Here is a 23554-nt window from a genome sequence, read left to right as displayed (position 1 = left end):
AGTCTAGAATTACGTAATCATTCATCGTTAAAATCAGAAGGCAGCAAGTACATTCAGTATTAACATTAAGTATTGTAATTTCAATGAAACTTTATCTTTTGCTAGCGTTGTTTACCTTCTCCCATGCTTTGAAACGAAAGAAAAAAAAAGGTAAAAGCCTCAGTGACTTTTTGAAAATCAAATATCCATAAAATTTTCTAAATATGTAATAGTCTCTCCATAGATTTTTTTTTCGGTTAACGGTTTTCATCAATCAATGATTTACCTATAATCTAAAGTTTGTACCAGCTTAAAAAAAATGAAAAAAAAAAAATAAGAAAATTAGTTTATGTATGGACAAAAACGACAATTTGAACAGTCCTGAGGAAAACAAAACAAATTAAGAAAAATAAATCACAGTTTTACGGTTTTAATTACATAAATAGGTAGGTAATATAACACTTACTTCAAAAAATATTGATTAGCATGCTAATTTGACCTCCATACGATTTTATTATGTTGATTCAAGTAATGCCAAAAACCGTGACAGCGAGATTTATGATACAATCTAACAAACCGCTCCTAACAAATTTTTTCAACATTAACAAGACAAGATGTCGATTTTTTACTGTAATGATGTAAGTACTTAAATTAACTGTTACGAGATTCACAACCTCCACAAAACAAAACAAGAAAACTTGAGGTAATACGACAAGTAACTGTCAATTGATCAATCATTTAAATAAATACGAAGATAATTGTAGGGAGAGTGCTAGGATATTGGACGAAGAGCCTGCGATAGCCTGACATGCCTCAGTTAATAAAAGAAAGAAAAATATTTTTATTCTATCAGTAAAACAGTTAGTCCAACTAGTGGAGGGTCGAAAAGCACTGCGCTTTTCAGTGCAGGGTCGCCATTCCAGCACCTTGGGACCTCAACGTCCATCGGCTCTTCAAACTATGTGGCCTGCCTATTGCCACTTCAGCTTCGCGACTCGCTGAGCTATGTCAGTAACTTTGGTCGATCACACACAGAAACTCCAAGCATAGTTCGCTCCATCGCCCGCTGAGTGATTTTGAGCCTTCTAATAATGCCCACAGTTAACTACCAAGCCGCGCATCCATATGTCATCACTGGCAACATGCGCTGTTCGAAGACTTTCGTCTTCAGGCACAAGGAATTTTGGACACTGAGAATTCACATGATAAAATATTAAAATTACTAAAAAAATATTATTAATTATTAAAATTATGTTTTATACTTGGATCATTGAAACCTGCTACTTCCAAAGCTACCACGGTCCCAGGCTTTTGGGACTTTGGACCAGCATGGGCTAACAAACTTTCACCTTCTAGATAAATTATGTCTGGCTATTACAGGCTTTTATTCTATATGGTTGCTAAATGTCAAGACAAGCTTTAGTGGGTAAGAGGTCAGCGCATCTTCGCAACCCACGATCGCGTAAGAAACAAGCTTGCACAATGCGATAGCTTTAAACTTTGTACCTAACTACTTACCACAAAATGCTCGCTGAAACACAATGTAGGTTAGGAGTTTTAGAAAATTTTACTTTCAAATTGTATAGAACACAGTTTCACTTGTTTTCCTTGCTACATTTTGTTCAAGGTACATGTTGAAGTATTAAACGAGTCTCCTTTGCATAGAACATTGTGTAATTAAAGTTATATGTACTTTAATACTTACAATTTGTTTTTAAAGTCTGGGGTTCTTAAGGAGCATGGCATCTTTTTTTTTATTCTGTACAAGTTAGCCCTTGACTACAATCTCACCTGATGGTAAGTGATGATGCAGTCTAAGATGGAAGCGGGCTAACTTGTTAGGAGGAGGATGAAAATCCACACTCTTTACGGTTTCTACACGACATCGTACCGGAACGCTAAATCGCTTGGCGGTACGTCTTTGTCGGTAGGGTGGTAACTAGCCACGGCCGAAGCCTCCCACCAGCCATCTTGCTTGGAATCCAAACTTTACATAAATCTATCGCCTGTGGAAACAGTATGAAAATCCGTTAAGCAAACCAATTTTAGAGATAAGCTCGAAGAGACAGACACGAGAATTGTTGTGTAATGTTACACATCTTTTATCGCCATTTTAATTTTTTTTGGTAATTTAGTTTTAATTGAATAGATAGATTTGAAACAGATTCACTAGAAACATACTATATTGATGCCAAAACTAATCACTATAAAAAGCGGAAGTAATAAAAATGAACGATGATCAATTGGGGAACGTAAAACAAAATTTATAGTCACATTGAAATGAGAATAGTATGTCTCTAAAATCATTTTTTTTAGTGATAGGCCCCACAATTTTATTTGATTGTGTGAAAGGTACAACTTTTTTGCGCGCTATAAAAATATGTTGGTACAAAAACATAAAAGTAACGTAACGAGGAATGACAAATAAAATCCCTCTGTTATTCGGAGAATTTGGAAATGGGCTATGCACACGTAATATCCATTGTGACAACGCGGTTTTTACTCGGGATTAGTGTCAAAGTGACTGAATTTTATGCTCATACATAATAATAACCTCCATTTTCACATATTCATTGGCTATTATTATGATGAATGTGTGAGAAAATTCATATATATATAACATTTGGTGAAAATTGCTACTTATATTGATATACGAGTAGCTATCATGGTGGATTTGGGAATTGATGTTATGCTTAAAGCTTTACGCTTAATATTATTAAATGGAAAAAAAATTGTTTGTTTGTACTTTGGCTCTGAAGCTAATCAACCGATTTTAATGCTTTCACAAAAGCTACATTATCAGAGAGTAACAGAGGCGCACTTCAGGAGCAGGGGGTCCGCTAGTCTAAGTATTAAAATAATATATATTTTTAATAGGCTTTCAGTTGGTACCTACGTACTATCGGACTCCCACAATCGTCTGTTTCAATCATGGGAACCATGATTTTCAGGGTAAATGTAGCATTTGTGGTTATTTATCTATGTTCGTTGTAAATTGTTGACAAATCGTTCAAGTTATTGCGGCGTCAAAGAGTAACAATCACAGATATACACTCAAAATGTCGTCATTACAGCGACGATTAGTGTGATATAACACGATCCGCGGATATATATAACCGCTTTTAAAATATATAGAAGGTATAAAACATGGATTTTTAGGCCTAGTAATAATAGGTGCTTAAAATAAAATACGGGTTCCGTTTTTGTACTACGTACGTTCGGAACCTTAAAGATAAAGAGAATATTGACGTTAGTTGAATGGTGGGTTGTATGTTGAATAGGTTGGGTACGGCGACGTTTCAAAAGTATCTAATATAACAATAACAATAACTGACACAAATGCCGGCTCTTGTGACATTTGACGAATATTGTTACTATATTTAACTGTAGTAATTGATTCGGAGTGTTTTCAGTAAATATTGCACCTACCGAGTGCAATATTTACAGGTTATCCATGATCATGATTATGTACTGCGAGGTACATTATTTTCCCTGATATAGGTAGGTACCTATATGCTCACAATAGAGTTTAATAAGTAGACCCTTTATATTTTGCAATTAGAATACACATTATTATGTGTATTCTAATCGGAAAATACGAAATATAATTGGAATAAATAATTTTAATTTGAGAAATCCAGTCTAGTTATTATAATTATCACGTACTTATTATAGTATGGTTCTCAGTGTATAGTTACTATATTTTTAGCACTTATGTAATATGTAATTTATTTTTTCATAAATGAGTATATTTAGTATATTTAGTATATCTATGTTTTATTTTAAATAAATACGCACATCTTATAAGTTTTATTTTACTACAAGCAGACTCCGCGTGGTTTCACCCGCGTGGTTCCTGTTCCCGTAGGAATACGAGGCTAAGATATGGCCTATAGCACTCGGGGATAGTGTAGCTTCCCAACAGTGAAAGAATTTTTTAAATCGGTTGAATAGTTTCAGAGCCTGTTCAATGTAAACAAACAAACAATTAAATGATTCCTCTTTATAATATTAGGATAGATAACTAGGAACAAAGTCCATTAAACAGCTAGTTTAATAAAACTGACAAAAAAAAATTAGACCTACACAGGTCTAGTATTTAATAGAAGGGGCCCAGCCCAATCAGTTATATAAACTTGGTAAAACAATACATTTTCTTTGAATTTCATTTTCAATGAAAAAGCTAAATGTAATTAAATAAACTTAATTGGGCCTCACCTTTACGACCAATTCTGTATAACAAAGTCGTGGCAGTGGCTACGTCACAACCTTATTCCCACTTCTATTCACCCACTTTCGAGCGCAAACTGGTTTCGACAAAGCGTTCAGTTTTTTCATAGCTCCAGTGCGCTAAAGAGCTGAACTTTACCAACTAATGAACACATAACTCATATAAAACATCATTAACGTATAACATAACATTTAAAATTCACGCATATGTTATGAATAAACGTTTGGGCGTTAAAGCTCGCTTGACTATTTGCTTTGAGATAACCTGCATGACCCTTTCAAACACAGTTTCAATGTAGCGCCGTGAATAATTTCACACTAGCATAAAAACACAGTTTTGTATACAACACGAGTACAAAATACAATAGTCTTTAAAATATCAATGAAATCGCGTCATAAGACAAAAACAAAACCGTCTCGTATCGTAAACACAGACGGCCGGCGTGAGCGCTTCGGAACTTCTCGGATGCATTCGTGAGCTTTCGGTGAAATACATTTTGAATTGTAAGCCGGCCTATTCATTAACTATCACGTAACTATTAAATTAAACATCACGTGTCTCAGACGTTGAAGAAAAAACATCGTGAGGAAACATGCATACCACAGAATTTTCTTAATTCTTTGCGTGTGTGAAGTCTGTAAGATTTGGGCCAGCGTGGTGGGCTATTGGCCTAACCCCTCTCTTCTGAGAGGAGACTCGAGCTCAGCAGTGAGCCGACTATGAGTTGATAATGACCTATTCATTAACTTTGGCGAATAATAGCCAGCTAATATAATTAACATGAAATCAATAACAACCGTATTTTCCGTATTCCATAAAGTGTATTGTTAATGAAAATCAATCAATGTCAACTAGGCAATATACGAGTATCTACCTGTTAAATGTATTACGAATATGTTATAGAAGTAAAGTTTGTGGTGTTGGGGGTAATCTCTGGATCTACTAAACCGATTTTGAAAATTCTTTTACCATTAGAAAGCCACGTTATTTGTTAGTGTCATGGTCTATTTTATCCTTATACTCTAAAGGGAACAGAAATGCCGGCTATTATATAAATGTATATAATATCTACTACATATGATATCCACAAAAGGTTGTGAGATAAAAAATATTTTTTACCTATAATCTCGTTTCGGTATACACTAAATCTTCTTGGAACGCTATTCACTTTATTATATTTCATTAGACACCGGTTACTTATTTTATTCAGTTAGTGTTAGTAATTAATAGTTAATACGAATCACATGACAAAAGAATTACTTACAATAGCTAGTCGTTAACTTTCGCCCACAAAAATAACTCAAAGTTAGTGAATAGGCCAGTATCCTATCCTCTTTCTCGCTCTATCACACGAGTAAACGATAGCGATACTCTACATTGGATCACTGAACCGAAGAGAAACAGAAATAAGTCTTTTCTCATCCGGTGGCCGGCGCGACGCTTGGAAACAGGGTTTGTATTGTTACTTTTTAGCCCATAACAGTCTACTCACACAAAGCTGTGATGTTATTGGACCGTGTGTCTAAATAATCAATTTTGTATAATAGATATATTTTCGATATCGTATTGTAAATGAAAACTTAATTTATTTTAAAAATTCAGGCTATAGTTAATAATACGAGCACCGCCGTCTTAAACTGTGCTGGAGCACACTAGAGTTTAAGGGCCTTTTTGGAAAGTAAAAAAAGCGAATTATACTAACATCTTTTTATGATCATTTATTATAGGTAATAGGTGCCATTAATTATATTCGAATGCTGCTGGTTTTTTGGTTACGATTACGATAACGGTTTCTTTAGGATTTCTGTTGAGCAAAATCTTCTATTAAGTATATCCTTAAAGTCAATATTTTGAGGGATATTTACATTGTCATTCCTTCAGGGCCCCCTGAGAATGGGGTCCTGGGCACGGGCCCCGTGTGCCCTTATGGTAAAGACGGTATTGAAATCGAGAATGAGCTATAAGCAAAATGAGTTAGAAAGGTATCAACGTTCTACTAACATATAATATTACTAGCGGACGCCCGCGACTTCGTCCGCGTGTAATTTAGTTTTTCACAAATCCGTCGGGAACCATAAACTATTCCGGGATAAAAAGTAGCCTGTGTGTTAATCCAGAGTAATATCTATTTCCATTACGAATTTCAGCCAAATCGGTTCTGTAGTTGCGGCGTTAAAGAATAACAAACATCCAGTTTATAATATTAGTAGGATCCTATTTATTTTTTAACCGACTACAAGAAGGGTTGTTTTTGCGCGTATCTTGTAGGTATATACGTACGTATGTAATTGATCTTTTCTTAGGAAATTCCTATTTAGCTATTATATTTTAGAATAAATCCATTTGAGACTCATTTGTATTGATAAGAAATAAATGAATTTGACGATGCTTTGTTCAAAAAAATAAAATAAAAAAATCTCATTTTGAAACACAGTGCATAAATGTGTGCATATTTTGGCTGATGGGAAGCTTTGACCGTGGCTAGTTGCCACCCTGCCGATAAAGACGTACCGCCAAGCAATTTAGCGTTCCGATACGATATCCTCTTGATGTGGATTTTCATCCTCCTCCTAACAAGTTAGCCTACTTCTTCTTAGATTGCATCATCACTTACCGTCAGGTGAGATTGTAGTCAAGGACTAGCTAGAAAAAAAAAAGAAAAAAAATATATACTGGTGCAGCAAGCTACAATTGCATTTTGAATAGAAGTTCGTTGAAGCTGCACATCAACAAAGACTGAACCCTGGTACTCATTATGTGTGACTCGCTCGTAGTCACCACTGGACCATCGAGGTTCAGTTCGAGGCAGGAAATTGATTGCTACAAATATACTAAGGCTACTTGTTTCGATATACTGATCGTATAAATTCTAAATGGAAGGAAACAGTTACTGAACGGAAATGAACACGACCGGTGCAGTTATTAGACTAGGTTATGGATAGAGATATATTTATATTAGGGTACCTAGCCTACCTATTAAGAAACAAATTGCAGGGCGTAAAAATATACTTAACTAACCATAGATATAGTATAAAATTATCACTGTAATTAACTAACATATAAAGAAAAGGATACAGTATTCCTCTTTGAGAGTATTATCTTCATATTACTATCATCTCTTTAAGGCATTAAGTATCTTATAACTTACATAATACCTTAGAGAGCTTAGATTCACGAGTGTCGTTAAAGGATACGTAGCTTCAAGCTATGTGGAAGATGTTATTAGATAAACATTTTGAGTGTTTACTTTGAAATATTCTGTTAAATAGAAACGTATTGGACGTTTATTAATGTGTAATAAATATTATATTTGCTCTTTTCCGCGAAAACTAAACAAATATGTGTAGCAGTTTCAGTTAATAATTATTATCAGAGCATCTTCAGATGTTGATAATGGTTAGATAGATTAAGCATGTCCTGTAGGTGGCATGTTTAATTAACCGACTTCAAAAAAGGAGGAGGTTCTCGAGTCGAGATTTTTTTTTGTATGTATGTTACCTGATTACTCCGGTGTTGTGTTCATTTAAGCCGTTTCTGAAAGAGTTTATATATAAATTCCTAAATCTTTATGATATTCTTACATGGCTTAATTGATACATCATTGGGTTAGCACCGCCTTCAAACTGATCAACAGTTAGAACATAATATGGTATGTAGGACATTTAGTATGATGTTATTTTCGCGTTTTTGTTTTGTCGAAGGTACATTTTATGTTTTTGAAGTTGGTTGAATTTTTTTTATTATTTACAACAGATTGAACAAGACTGTATAAAAGTACGAATAGTTGATTAATAAATCACACTCATTTTATGACCAGTACACAGTTACAAACTTTCAGCATATTTTTCTATCCATTTTCAATTTCCTTCCTTCTCATAGTCATACTCATTAGAAATTTTACCTAACGGGAATGTTACCTAATTTAGAAACGTGTATACTTATTTGTATACTATCTGGGTTCATTTGATAAATGCCTACTAGGCATAGTAATCAGTTCACAATTTAATATAGCAACGTTTAGGTAATTACTTCGCATTTTGATCATGTAATGCCAGAAATTTTCATTAAAACTCTCCCAATATGGAACCACAAAAGCATACTGTACGCATCTCTTGGCTAAAAAGGTTTTTGCTGAATTTTTGTGGACGTAAAATATGTTTAAAGCCCGCTGTTATGTTAAAATGCTACCTTTTTAACCAAAAGGTAAGTTACTCAATAAAATTATTAAAATGAAACTAAAACGAATCATTTTTCTAATTTTTACGGCATCCGTGGCGTGGATTTACAAGACGGAAGTCCTGGGTTCGATCCCCTGCTGAGCCGATTGAATATTTCTTAATTGGTCCAGGTTTGACTGGTGGGAATCTTCTGCCGGGGATAGTTACCACCCTACCGGCAAAGACACCGCCAAGCGATTTAGTGTTCCGGAACGATGTCTATACTAATATTATAAAGAGGTAAAGTTTGTAAGTTTGTAAGTTTGTAACATTCTTAAAATGGGGTAATCTTCGGAACTACTGGTCCGATTTCAAAAATTCTTTCACCAGTAGAATGCTACATTATCGGGGAGTGCTATAGGCTATATTTTATATAGGTATCATATATATTAGCCGAGTTATCACAGTTTTTGTCATACAGTCGGACCGAAAATCCTCTTAAATAGACTTATTCGCATGCGCTGCCTTAACTATTGTGTAAAATTGAAATTAATGTATGGAGGCTTTATGTATCTTTAAAAGTTCTATAAAAAAGTCCGCGACAACATGTATCTATCTTCTATATATTAGCAGATATAGTACCTATTGTGTTTTAAAAAATATTTATTTTATATTCTTAGGTTTACGTCACTATTTATACAACTAAACTGAAATCCTTATCAAAATAAATTATTTAATAATCACAAGGATATTATGGAGATAAGATTTGATTTACAGTATGTTAAATAGTTAAATAGTTTCGGAGATATTATAAAATTTCTAAAAGACGCAGAAATTCCGCTATATGACGCCCCGCGCTTTCATTTACGTAGTTCCCGTTCCCGTGTGAATATGGGGATCAAACATAGCCTATGATAATAGTAGCTTTCTATTGGTAAAACAATTTTCCAAATCGGACCAGTAGATCCAGAGATTACCTCCTACAACCACACAAAATTTACCTCTTTATATTATTAGCATAGAAGTATCTATTTCTCTTGGTCATCGCACCACTCTCGAAGGGCTGGACCGATTTTGCTAAGGGTAGGAGTAAGATAGAGAAGTTATAGAGTAGGGTAGGGTACGGGTAGGATAGGAAAGTGGTAGGGTAGGGTCGGATAGGCGTGAGATAGGGTTACGGATGGGATAGGGGTAGGAAAGGGATAGGGTACGGGGAGGGTAGGGGTAGGATGGGGGTAGGGTGTAGGTGTAGGGTAAGGGTAGGGTAGGGGTACGGTAGGGGTAGGGTAGGGGTAGGGTAGGTGTAGGGTAGGGTTAGGGTAGGGGTAGGGTAGGGGTAGGGTAGGAGTAGGGTTGGGGTAGGGTAGGGGTAGAGTAGGGGTAGGGTAGGGGTAGGGTAGGGGTAGGGTAGGGGTGGGATAGGAGTAGGGTAGGGGTAGGGTAGGGGTAGGGTAGGGGCAGGGTAGGGGTAGGGTAGGGGTAGGGTAGGGGTAGGGTAGGGGTAGTTTACGAGTTTCACGCGGACGAAGTCGCGGGCGTCCGCTAGTCGTGTATAAACCGAAAGGGGTGTGGATTTTCATCCTCTTCCTAACAAGTTAGCCCGCTTGCATTTTATAGCATCATCACTTACCATCAGGTGAGATTGTAGTCAAGGGCTAACTTGTAGAAAGTAAAAAAAATGTCTTAGAGCGGCGCTGAGACTCATGAGGTTTATAAGCTGAATGACGTCCTCATGATCGTAGTTCTAATGCTAGCCACTCATATGCCTGCAGCGCTAACGGCTTGACGTCAAATAAAATTGATCGTGATCGGCATGACATGCATCGCGACCAACACACGATCAGTTTTATCGGGTGTAATAGCAGGCATGTGAGCTTACTTGATCGTCAGTGGCTGACTTTACGTCTCGTCGTCATGATCGTATCATCGTAGTTTGGTTATATGTATTAATTCAGGGATCTTTTCTTTGCATGAGAAGGCGCTTAGATAAAGCTGTAAGACAAACGATGGCTGGTGGGAATCTTCTGCCGGGGATAGTTACCACCCTACCGGCAAAGACACCGCCAAGCGATTTAGTGTTCCGGAACTATGTCGTGTAGAAACAGAAAGGGGTGTGAATTTTCATCCTCCTCCTAACAAGTTAGCCCGCTTCCATTTTATAGCATCATCACTTACCATCAGGTGAGATTGTAAACAAGGGCTAACTTGTAAAGAATAAAAAAAAAAAAAAACGATAAGATGTATAGCTCCTCAACTATAAGTACTTAAAAGGAGGTTTCCGAATACATGGAATCAGTATATTGAAGCCGAAGGTGAAGCTTTTAGAGAAATAAGCTTATGTCCTCAATCATAATACACGGTTTACCTACTTGTACATGTTATCTGTGGTTTACCTAAGACGTTTATTTTCTCACGCCACTGCGCCGCCGCGAATGGCCCAAACCGACAAAAGCTTGGCGACACGGCTGACCGCGACAACCTAACGGTGATTTGTTTACTAACTAATTAATATTAAAGACATATATTATTATTATTTTCCAATAGATTTATTTTTTCTTAAACCGTGAATATTGAATTTCAAATGAGTTTTTAATTAAATTATCAAAAACTCTATAGACGAGCTTTCTGCGCTTAGGGATGTCCTGTTTGATTCTTGTCTCCATCGGCTCAGGTCTTAATTGGATCAGGCCTAGTGGTAGGCTTCGGTCGTTGGTAGCTACCAGCAATTTTGGGAAACGGTTCAGGAATTGTGCCGCATACAGATAGTCAGAAATTTGCGTTGAATGCGTTGAAAACGTTTTATTAATACATGAACCCGCTACCATTTACATTGCACTAATTCTAAACTAGCTGACGCCGCGAGGTTCCCGTTTCTGTAGGAATACGGGGATAATATATATATAGCCTATAGCCTTCCTCAATAAATGTGCTATCTAACACTGAAAGAATTTTTCAAATCGGACCAGTAATTCCTGAAATTAGCGCGTTCAAGCAAACAGTATAAACAAAGTATAGATTAATTATTTCTTAATGCGGCGAACCTAATTCTACTGAGAATTTCTTGGAAGAAAGAAACACTCAGTACTTATTTAATGGATTGACCCAGTACCTAATAAAACCTATAGGAACCCGTGGTCCTATAGCCACATAAGCTAACTGCAGCACAAATGAGTTGCAAAAAGTTTATATTATACTTAACTTCATTTGTTATAATAACATTCGTATCTGGTGCACGTGCTATACTTTTTTTTCTACTCACATATAACTAGACAGCTAAAAAGCTCTATCATAATCAATACAGCGTGTAATGAAATTTAAACGTTGATTGATTTACAGGGGGAACGGCTTGCAGCGTAATTGGATAGTTTGTAAAGGTTAACCGCCACTCGACAACTTATCCACGAAATCAAAAGCAACAAAACTGCATCGAATAAAATGTTATACTTGGGCCACTGACAGTAATGGACGTATTTTATTTTTCATGACGTCATTTTAATTGTATCATAAAGGAACAAGCAAATACATAATACTTATTATGTTTTCTATAAAGAACCACAGTGTTCGCCAGACCTTCGTCATTTTATTCAAGTTAAAAGTCTGTCAACCCATGAACTACCTTATAGGTAATTACGGTAGGCAACTATGGCATTTGGACCTTAAAAGTTTTGGCAGGGAGCAGGTTTTATAGGACCAGACCTTCAGTATCAGGCGTCTTTCAGTCAGGTTATATTTTTTGGAATCCCTGTGATTTGAAACTTAAAAGAAAATGCAGTGACAATGAAAAATATAGGATTAAGCCGAGGATATAATGAAATAATAGCTTTGATGGCCTCCGTGGTCCAGTGGTATTTGCGATGAATTTACAAAACGGAGGTCCTGGGTTCGATCCCCGGCTGGGCCGATTGAGATTTTCTTAATTGGTCCAGTTCTGGCTGGTGGGAGGCTTTGACCGTGGCTAGTTACCACCCTACCGACAAAGACGTACCGCCAAGCGATTTAGCGTTCCGGTACGATGTCGTGTAGAAACCGAAAAGGGGTATAGATTTTCATCTTCCGCCTAACAAGTTAACCCGCTTCCATCTTAGACTGCATCATTACTTACCATCAGGTGAGATTGTAGTCAACTAACTTGTAAGGACTAAAAAAAAATGTTTCCTATATGTTTCATTGCTTTCTGAAGTTTCATGTTTACCATATGCAACAAATCACAGTTAGGAAAACAAAAGATATTTCTGGAAATTGGTAGAGCCGACTAGGTAAGTGAGCGCTCACCATTAAGTGTTTATAGGGGAAAGTGTTAGCTGTAGTTGCTTGTAGGCAATTGCCCTCTGAGTTTTGAACAGTAACTTTTGAAACTGCACGATTCCTTTCTCACTAACTTTATAAAGCTGTTTAACTACAGGTTAAAACAGGATAGCTACACTAGCAGCTAGGTGTATATAAACGCCTCGTACATTTTCCTGACAAAGAAAGCGTTACAAACGAAATTAAAAAAAAACCCTACTTGAAATGGGTAACATCAATTTACATTAATGATAGTTATTATTTACCTTGTAAGCATGTTTACATAGGTACATTATTATTAAATTTACCCAAAAACCGATGTTAGAGACGAAGCTGTATTAAAATTTATTCTTCAAGTATCTTTGAAAGTAACCCAATTGGAACTTAGATACATCAAATACACACTGTCACTAACTTACATGTCCATGTGAACCACTCAATTATTAAAGTTGGTTATATACAAGTTATACTTAATGTATTATATTAGCAGACGGTCGCGATTTCGTCCGCGTGGAATTTAGTTTTTCACAAATCCCTCGGGAACCATGGATTTTTCCGAGATAAAAAGTAGCCTATGTGTTAATTCAGGCTATAATATATCTAAATACCAAATTTCAGCTAATTCGGTTCAGTAGTCGAGGCGTGAAAGAGTAACAAACATCAATATCATCAAAATCATCAGTTTTCGCAAATCTCGGGAAACCATGGACTTTTTCAGGATAAAAAGTAGCCTATGTGTTAATCCAGAGTAAAATCTATTTCCATTTCAGCCAAATTGCTTCAATAGTAGCGGCGTTAAAGAGTAACAAACATCCCAACATCTATACAAACTTTCGCGTTTATAATATTAGTAGGATTTTCGATTACGCGAAGATAGAAAATTTACATATTTTAGCATAATATTCGTAGATAAAGTATATATAGATAATATGTATTTCGCAGGGAGTTTGTGCAATAAGGTATGATACTCGTACTTCAAAGAGCTTGTAACTTTACTTAGCGAGACGAAATCTGACTGTGTAATTTTATAGAGCTGCGAGAGCGTTTGCAACCTGAAGAGGAGTAAGGAGGTCTTCTTACAAACTTGTGCTGCGCGGAAAAGTCATTCTTCGTATAAATAATTCCTTGACTAGTGAGTCTTAACGGAAGATCTCGTGCATCAACATAATATACCTCACGTTACGTTGATCTTCCATGGTTGGGCGCAAGTGAGAACAGAGATCAACGTAACGTAAACGCAATGTAACGTGCGCAAATGTAAAACATAACGTGCGTAAATGTGACGTAACGGACGTAATAACCCTGTGGACATGACCTCTGGCTCCAAAGGGTGTAGATTTGAATCCTGTCCGGGGCATGCATCTCTAACTTTTCAGTTATGTGCGTTTTAAGAAATTAAATATGACGTGTCTCTAACGGTAAAGGAAAAACCTCGTGAGGAAACCTGCACGCCTGAGAATTTTTCTAATTCTCTGCGTGTGTGAAAATCTCAAACCGGAGTTGGGAAATGAGGTTACACCCCGTGCCCTGGAGAGAACGTTCAAGTGAAAGTCCCGGCCATTATTATGAATATCCGATAGTGATCGTCTAATTAATTTAAACTTATACAGCCTAATCCTCAGCGTGGTGAATATAATCTCTCTGTCCTTTAATATAAGCAGGGAGGCCTGGCTCTATACCACGCTGGTATATATTAATAAACATAAGCTAATAAAAAATAAATATTTGGACTTAACATATCTACTCTCCGAGGTCACGAGGAAGGATAAAGTCCAAGTTCCGGTGTCCAGATAATATTTGGGTCCATATATTGGTCTCCATAATGTTTGGATCAATCAATGGTGGTATTATTATAGAAATAACATATTTGTTGGTTATTTTTCTCTAAGAACATTTAAATAAACACCAAAATATATTTACTTTGAAACTTCATCATTATACTTGTGGAGCTCCTAAAGTCTATTTATAACTTGGATGGTTCCTGCAAACATTACTTTGAGCAAAGTCTTTGAGTATTAAGTAAGGATTCAAAGCCTTCGCCATTAAAGGGCTTTAAGTAGTTGCGACTATACTATTACTAAGATTAGTAAGAAGTTTCATAAATACGTCTTAAACTAATATACTAACTACTACTACAAAGGGTTGTCAGAATTAATATTTTGTATACCTCCCTAATACTTTTTCTCCTCTCTTTCAAGTTAGGAAATACTGTGATAGGAGTGGAGATGACAAAAGTCCAGCCACTTGCACTTCATAGATTCATATACGCAATGCTTACCCTGAGGATTCATTACATTGGATTAGTATTGGAGGATTCATTACATTGGATTACAGTATTGGAGGTGGAATTTTCCTTTTTGTACAATTTGTCTGTATAGAGCCTACCTTAGTTAAAAACCTTGTGCACGCCACTAAGTCCAGCAGGCGGGGATCGTGCTACGACCTTTTGGTGATGAGAAATAAATCAGTATTGACAATATCAAACTACGCCAGTCAAATGACGCCACTACGCCAGTTCACTACAAGCCAGCGAATACTATGGGATTCTAAAAGACAATTTAGGTACTCCATTACGCAGTATGGTCTACCTACTAGTGTAATTGCAATAAAAAAATCAAACTCAGTTTATTTAATATTTTTTACGTACGAATATTGATTGCAAGAAGAACGGATGACCAAAATAAATCATTTGTGCCTATTGTGTAGAATTTGGAAATCATAATTAAATATTTATGTAAAATCCAAATCCACGTCCTACGCAGTATGATAATAATGACAAAAGCTGTTCTATTACAAATAAACGTAGCTATTTCACGCTAGTTCGCACAACGCATTAGTAATCTCTTTATCACTCCAGTGCGTTAAAAAAATATCTACTCCTTGAAAATTTTGATAGAAATTGTTCAAATACATTAAATTCTGAACACGAAAAATCATGCAAATTAGTTCAGAGAAGTCGGTATATACAGTATACTCATAATAAAAAGTTATTGAAAACTTTTCACTTACCTCCAGCAAGTTTCAATTCACTTTATCACTTTCAGCAACTATATTTATTTAACTTGCAATGAAAAGTTATATTTTCACTTATTATGTTCAATTTTAAATTAAGTATTACTTGCTTAAGCGTTGTGAATATCAAACAATCCCATTCCAGAGAATTATCTAATTAATCTCAATAAACCTATATTTTCTTTTGAAGCTATCAATTAATTTATTAACATATTAATAAGCGTTACTACTATGTTAGTATGCAATACTTTGTATTTTAGTTTTTATTTCCACTTGAACTCACTCGGTAAAACAGTTCTACATTCGCGAAGTCACGTGCTTCTACCATCCGTCCGTTAACACGCTCGTCGCTTTGGGCGGCCAGTTGGGAACTGGGCGGGCGGCATTCGCGCCCTTGCAAGTTCATGGCGAGTTGAAACGACTTTTTACTGTTACAACGGTCATTTTCTATCCATTTGAGCAATAATATAGCATTTATGAAGCAAGGTGCTTGATACAATAGTAGTGTTTAACAAGACATTAAGTTTAATGTCGATACCAATTTTATTTGTACAGCGTTATGGACTAATTTATTTTACTTTAATAGTGCCTTGACAATTTTTTTTTCTGGTAACAGGTCTCGGCCATGACATATCACACAGTGATTTAGCATTGCGGTAAATATTAGAAAATACTAGCGTACGACCGCATCTTCGTCCGCGTGGAATTCAGTTTTTCGAAAATCTCGCAAAAACCATGGACATATTCGGGGTAAAAAGTAGCTTATGTGATAATCTAGGTATTATCTATCTTCGTTTTACATTTCAACCAAATCGGTTCAGTAGTTGTAGCGTTAAGGAGTAACAAAGATCCATACAAACTTTCGCTTTTATAATAGTAGTAGAATTAACTAATGTTTAGGGATTAAAATTAAATGAACTGTACCCAATCCCAGCGCGAAATTATCTTTAACTGCAATATCACTCAATACCAAAAATGAATATAATTTGTCGTTACATTACATACGTTGCTTACTACGTTGTATTCCTTACTACGTTGCTATCTATGTAGAGAAAAGCACAGCAAAAAAAACCTACATGAAAAAATCTCTGATTATAAGTCATTACAAAATGTTTAGTCAACTAACAAACTCTTATTTTAACAGTCGTTTTACAGAAACAAAAACAACGATAAAGCTTTTAGCCGTCTTTTATTATACTCATTACCCGTAACACTTTCCTAACAATACAATAGCCACGATCTGTCAAAGGTGACCTCTCCGCTGAACCGTGAATCCTCCGCAGAGCTGAACTAAAATGTTTAAAATAATGAAGCCTGATCCCTTAGTATGGCTTTTCACATCTGGTTGGCACTAATGAAATTATTCGTCTAATTCTGGGTAATATGATTGAAATAATACCGTGTTGGAGTTTAAAATACAGTCCAGCTAAATTATTCGGTCCTTTTCACGAAATTAAAGTCACGAACTCGTATATAATTTTTAATGTTTTTTATGTTGATGTTAAAAAAATAAAAAAAAGCATAATCTTCCTTACTTTTGTTTGAGTTTTTGTTTAGTTTCCACACTATTTGAATCGATGATAAAATATTTTTTATCGATTTTCACATAAGCGTGACTATTGTTATTTTATTGGGTTAAAGACTGGACTAGACCAGATAACTAGTTGCACTCGTGTTTGGTAACATCACAATTTTCAAATGAGAATTACGAGTATATTAATGTAAAACTTCAGTAAATTCCAATCATGCAAAACTATTAATTTTCCGTCACGTACGGTTAATTTGTCCTCTAAGTCAATTAGGTATAACAACTTTCAATAAACAAGAGAAGTTACACAAACAATGGTTTAGTTTATTTAGTTTATTGGTATTAATACACCGTTATATTAAGTAACAATAGTTCTAATATTGCTAATTCTAATTCTGATATTTAGTCTAGAGAGTAAACATAATGTGGAGTGACACTGGCATTACGAATCTAATATATTCGAGTACAATTACAGAGATGTATTTTTTTTTTTTAGCCAGCATCTTAATACGGAATGTGTTAAGGTAGCTCGGTAAATATAGTGATTATGGTCAGGTCATGATGTCGCTCTGAAAAGCGGCTAAAAATTACGACACACATCTAAAAAAGGGCCTTCGTCCATTTGTAAAAGCTGAAAGTTTGTCAGTTTACAGGTATGGTAGCCAACTATAATATTCGGTTTTATGGCTACGTGTACGGCTGAAAAGTGGAACAGACTAGTCAAAATTTTTACCTAATATTCTTTTGAAAAATTAAAAATAACTTTTCATTGAGTTCACAAAGGAAGGCCTAACTTTCAGCCTTTCATGGAAAGTCTTTAAATTTTTACTATAGAGGAGAAAATGGGTCATAATGTTTTCGCATTCTCTGGCACAGCGACAAGCGACGTTGTCATTTGCTTAACAATAAGAAAAGGAATTATTTGGAAGCCATCTGCTCGTTAAAGTATGAACCGAAATGTTCTACTTTACACTGCGCAAACAAACAACAAACTCATTAATTTATAGATGATTATCAGTAAATTGTACCAGTCTGTTTATTAAGGTTACAAGTGTAGATTAATAAATAATCCTATTTAAAAAGATAGCCATGTAGTAAATGAAGAATGTAGTACTTGTTATTCCGATGATAATGTAGCTTCCTCAACTTTTCAGATATGTGCATTTTAAGAAATTAAACATTACGTGTCACAAACGGTGAAGGTAAAACATCGTGAGGTATGAGGTTTCCTCACGCTGTTTTTCCTGCATACCTGAGAATTTTTTTAATTCTCTACCTGTGTGAAGCCGCATTTGGCCAGCGTGGTGGACTATTTGGCCTAACTCCTCTCATTCAGAGAGGAGACTCGAGCACAGCAGTGAGCCGAATACTCGTATGGTTTGAAAGGAGGAATGTAGCTTTCTATTGGTGAAAGATTTTTTCAAATAGTTCCACATTTTTTGTCACAAGTTCCACAAGTTTATTCGTTACATGCTAAAATATAAATCTTTCCTCTTTATAATATTACTTTAGATGACAAAGACAAAGCTTGTGTGCAAAGGAAAACATACGTGAAAAATACACGCAACAACCAATCACCTGTGCAAAGTAATGTATCCATTTTTTGTTAGGACTGAGGATTGGACTGACATGGACGTAGTACGAGTTTCTTGCTTAGAGCTTAGAGTTCCAACAGAACAGGTTGCTAGTGTCACGTTACTTGCCATTTTGATTGTCAGTTGTGTTTCCTCAACATGCCAATTAAAAAACAATTTTGTCTGACGTCACCGCTTCTAATTATAAAAGACGTGATGCCAGATGCTTTCTAAACAGAACAAAAATGTAAACGAACAAAAGAAAGTCCAGTTGAACGTTGGTGAATTGAAAATAAATAATTTTATAAACATTTTTGTGGACTTTTCTTTTATAAACTTTACCTATTTAATTGGGTAATAATATAAATAAAACAGATCCGCCTAAGGCCATGCTAATGCCGTATATAATTGTAAAAATACCTGATATAATAGTAAAAATGTTGAGACTAATGTCACGCAAATGAGTCTAATCTCGAAAAAGTATAATACTTTTACATGATAGAAACATTTATTTGCCTATATTTTTACATAAATTACTGTAATAACAACTCTAATAGCTCTAATAACTCTAACTTTAAAACAATTCTAATCTAACTGGGTAATAAATGTCCAAAAGGAAATCCATAAACTGTACCAAATAGCCTATACCAACAATCCCCCAACAAAAATAAACTTATTTAGTTTATTGTTTATTCGGGGTGTCCAGCTTGCAACTATTTTGCATGGAAATATGGTTAAAGGCTAAGATGTAAACAAAGGATATCTGAAAGGGAGCTCGTTATAAATCTCATCACGTAAGTAGTTACATTGTTAGCGATAGTTTGGGCAGGGTATTGGGTAATGTAAACAAGGTTGGGCATTATTCAGGGCAACGCTTGAAGATATTTCAGCTATCTCGGGATCGACATCGGCCTATCGGCATTCAATGTTTTACAAGTGTTCGGGACACTGCAGGCGCGGCCTGAATAGAGACACTGCAAGACAAATGAACTGAAATTGTGGATTCAGCGGAATTTCGGAAGCGCTTACGAGCGTTATATTTGAATCCTAATCATTATGATTTTTCTCCCTTTCATGTTTGTATTCAGCTACTAAAATGACGTTCATCTGCCTCGTTGGTCGACTATTTATAGCCTTTGATTTTGGTTCACAATGGTTTTGGTTTCTAGTCTGATATAATGAATTATCGGCTTTTGTTTGTTCCGTTTTCAGTTATATTTTTCAGTCCGATTTGGCGGTTTGGTGGTGGAGAGATGTTTATAAATAATATATTAGATATGAGCTCAAACAAAAAAAACTTTATATGTACCTATAACAGTTGGTTACTAATTTAACCTCTTTCAGGAAATCTATTAATGAAGAGATTTGGTTAGCTAAATACACTTGTTTGTCTTCATTATACCGTTATCAACCCATATTCGGCTCACTGCTAAGCTCGAGTCTTCTCTCAGAATGAGAGGGGTTAGGCCAATAGTCCACCACGCTGGCCCAATGCGGATTGGCAGACTTCACACACGTAGAGAATTAAGAAAATACTCTAGTATGCAGATTTCCTCACGATGTTTTCCGTCACCGTTTGAGACACGTGATATTTAATTTCTTAAAATGAACACAACTGAAAAGTTGCCCAAGACCGGATTCGAACCCACACCCTCCGGAATCGGAGGTTGAGGTCATATCCACTGGGCTATCATGTATCCCATATTCTAGTCTACATTATAATAATTATTATTAACTATTTAAATACTTACTTATTTACTTATGAATGAAAAGCTGAGTGTGATTAAATCATATTGTATACAACCACCGCATATGCATAGATTTTCAGTTATCCTAGGGGAATCCCCGTATAGATGACCCCGCAGTATCTCTGGGGTATTATCCTGGAATAACTTCTTACTTGCGCTAGCCCCAACATTAATATTACCTTTGCTGCTTACAATATTGTCTTTTATCAATCTTTTTTTTAGAAAATAAAATATTTTTTTTAATTGTATTCGATATACTTATTGATTTCTTTTCTTAGGAAAAGTACTCCAATGAAATATCCTTTAAAATTTTACTTAAATAATCAATAATGTAATATGAAGAAATGTGTACTATTAGGCAAGTATTTAATATGAGTTTACTCGTATGGTGTAAGCAATATAGTAGGACAATAACTGAGAGAGCGTAGGCAATAAAGAGGCAGTGCTTAACAAGATTGTAAAATTATATGCAAAAGCTCAGAATACATAAGTAATTAGTAGATACTTAAGTAAGTAATAAAGTAGATCTAATATATAAAAATCTCGTGTCACAGTTTTCGTTGCCATAATCCTCCTAAACGACTTCACCGATTTTGATGAAATTTTTTGTGCATATTCAGTAGGTCTGAGAATCGGCCAACATCTATTTTTCAAACCCCTAACTCCTAGGGTAGGGTAGCGGTAGGGTAGGGGTAGGGTAGAGGTAGGGTAGGGTAGTGGTAGGGTAGGGTAGGTTTATGGTATATGGATAGGGTAGGGGTAGGGTAGCGGTAGGGTAGTTGTAGGGTAAGGTAGGGTAGGGGTATGGTATAGGGTAGGGGTAGGGTAGCGGTAGGGTAGGGGTAGGGTAGGGTAGTGGTAGGGTAGGGTAGGTTTATGGTATAGGGATAGGGTAGGGGTAGGGTAGCGGTAGGGTAGTTGTAGGGTAGGGTAGGGTAGGGGTAGAGTAGAGGTAGGGTAGGAGTAGGGTAGGGGTAGGGGTAGGAGTAGGGTAGTGTAAGGTAGGGATAGGGAAGAAGTGCAAATAAATAAATTAATAAGTCAAAGCGAAGCTTGAGCGGGTCCGCTAGTATTATATAAAAAAGAATACCTATGCTTTACTCAGAGCAAATATTTCTCATAAAACTCGTATGGGGAAGTAATAGAATTATGAATGATATCCCCATACATTTATTAATTTTGAAAATGTTAGCGTTTATAGGAAGCGAATGGATATGTAACATGGCTAGAGGTCTTTGCTACCCTTCCCTGTAATTTATACAGGTACAGGAGGGTTAATACGTTTGCCTTGCTCTATTATAGTAGATGGTTTTCTACGTAACACTATGTACTAGTACTCTTTGCTTGTTATGTTAACTATACTATGCACAAAAATTAAGGGAGCAGAAAAAAAATCCAAATTTTTGGGGGATTTTCAAAAGCTGTAGCTTATACAAAAATGGTCGTACAGCAAAAAAAAAAAAGCAAATTGTAGCTCTAAGTGTTTAGTTTTTGGATCTGAGTTTGTAAATTTTTTTTTGAAAATATTTTTCGAGTAATCATAAGAAAACCACCGAAAAAAAAATTTTCGAAATTTTTTGGTTTTTTTTTTAATCTACGGACGTGGAAAAATTTTTTTCGGCTCAACCTCCATATGGACCGGATAGCTTGTTTATTCAGATTTAATTTAGTTTTTTTTAAATCTCGATACGAGCATTTCTCGCTGAGATATCGATGTTTGAATGGAAAAAGATCATTTTGTCTTTGATTACCAATATCTCAGCAACCAATGATCGCACAGAAATTTTGAGGTTGGTTTTAAAAACTTGAATAAATTTTCTACAAGGATTGGCAATTAAATTTTTATTTCCCGTTTTTTTTTCCCACTTGATCGAATTTTTGAAAAAAATTAAAGGAGCAAGAATTTCGCTCTGAAAATGTCATAATTTTTATAATGCGGGCTGTTATCAGGAGCAGAGGTGGCAATACGCGGTATTAGCACAACACACACACACACACACACACACACACACACACACACACACACACACACACACACACCCACACACACTTCACACATCTTCGGAGAGTGAGTTTGGAGTCACAAAATACTGTGGAAGTGACGAACGACAGGGTCTCAATCTCTGATAAAACCACACACATACACGTGCGCAAGCACAAAACCGTAAATCCGCCGTGCAACCTCCACGTGGTACGCTTTGGGTAACGCTAATGTCGGCGGTAATTTTTTTTTTAATTTTTTTTGATTTGGGCCAATTGAAAAAAAATTAAATTTTTTTTTTTTGTTTCTCAAAAATTTTCGATTTTTTTTTTCTTAAAATTTTCAAGTCACTAATGCAGAATTGAGAGAAAAATGAAAAAAAAAAAATTTTTTCATTTTTGATAAAAATTATGACATTTTCAGAGCGAAATTCTTGCTCCTTTAATTTTTTTCAAAAATTCGATCAAGTGGGAAAAAAAAACGGTTGGCTGGATTGAATTGAAACTTTGTAGGTTTTTGTGGGTATATTGAACAGTAAAAAGCACACTTAACGTCAGTGGTTTCCGCAATATTTTTGATTGGGCGCTTGATTTTCCAAAAAACGACAAAAAGCCCTTTTTTGGATGCTTTTTCAAATTCATGTAATGATTGAAAAAAAAAAATTTTTTCAAAATTCAATTGCCAATCCTTGTAGAAAATTTATTCAAGTTTTTCAAAATTTTTGTGCAATCATTGGTTGCTGAGATATTGGTAATCAAAGACAAAATGATCTTTTTCCATTCAAACATCGATATCTCAGCGAGAAATGCTCGTATCGAGATTTAAAAAAAACTAAATTATATCTGAATAAACAAGCTATCCGGTCCATATGGAGGTTGAGCCGAAAAAAATTTTTCCACGTCCGTAGATTAAAAAAAAAAACCAAAAAAATTTCGAAAATTTTTTTTTCGGTGGTTTTCTTATGATTACTCGAAAAATATTTTCAAAAAAAAATTTTCAAACTCAGATCCAAAAACTAAACACTTAGAGCTACAATTTGCTTTTTTTTTTTTGCTGTTCG

General features: G+C 35.5%; 1 long non-coding RNA gene across 1 annotated transcript in view; it reads right to left on the bottom strand.

Moving 5' to 3' along the window:
• LOC128199190 (uncharacterized) overlaps nt 1-4667 on the bottom strand; it is a 106923-nt gene extending 102256 nt beyond the window's left edge. Inside the window, exon 1 of the long non-coding RNA XR_008251861.1 lies at nt 4198-4667. This is a non-coding gene — a long non-coding RNA (uncharacterized LOC128199190). The remainder of the gene's footprint in view (nt 1-4197) is intronic.
• Between the last annotated feature and the right edge of the window lie 18887 nt (nt 4668-23554).

The sequence above is a fragment of the Bicyclus anynana genome, chromosome 1 (genome assembly GCF_947172395.1).
Source record: "Bicyclus anynana chromosome 1, ilBicAnyn1.1, whole genome shotgun sequence".
Taxonomy (NCBI): domain Eukaryota; kingdom Metazoa; phylum Arthropoda; class Insecta; order Lepidoptera; family Nymphalidae; genus Bicyclus; species Bicyclus anynana.
The sequence above is the reverse complement of the archived record's forward strand: the minus strand, read 5'-3'. Positions and strand labels throughout refer to the sequence as shown.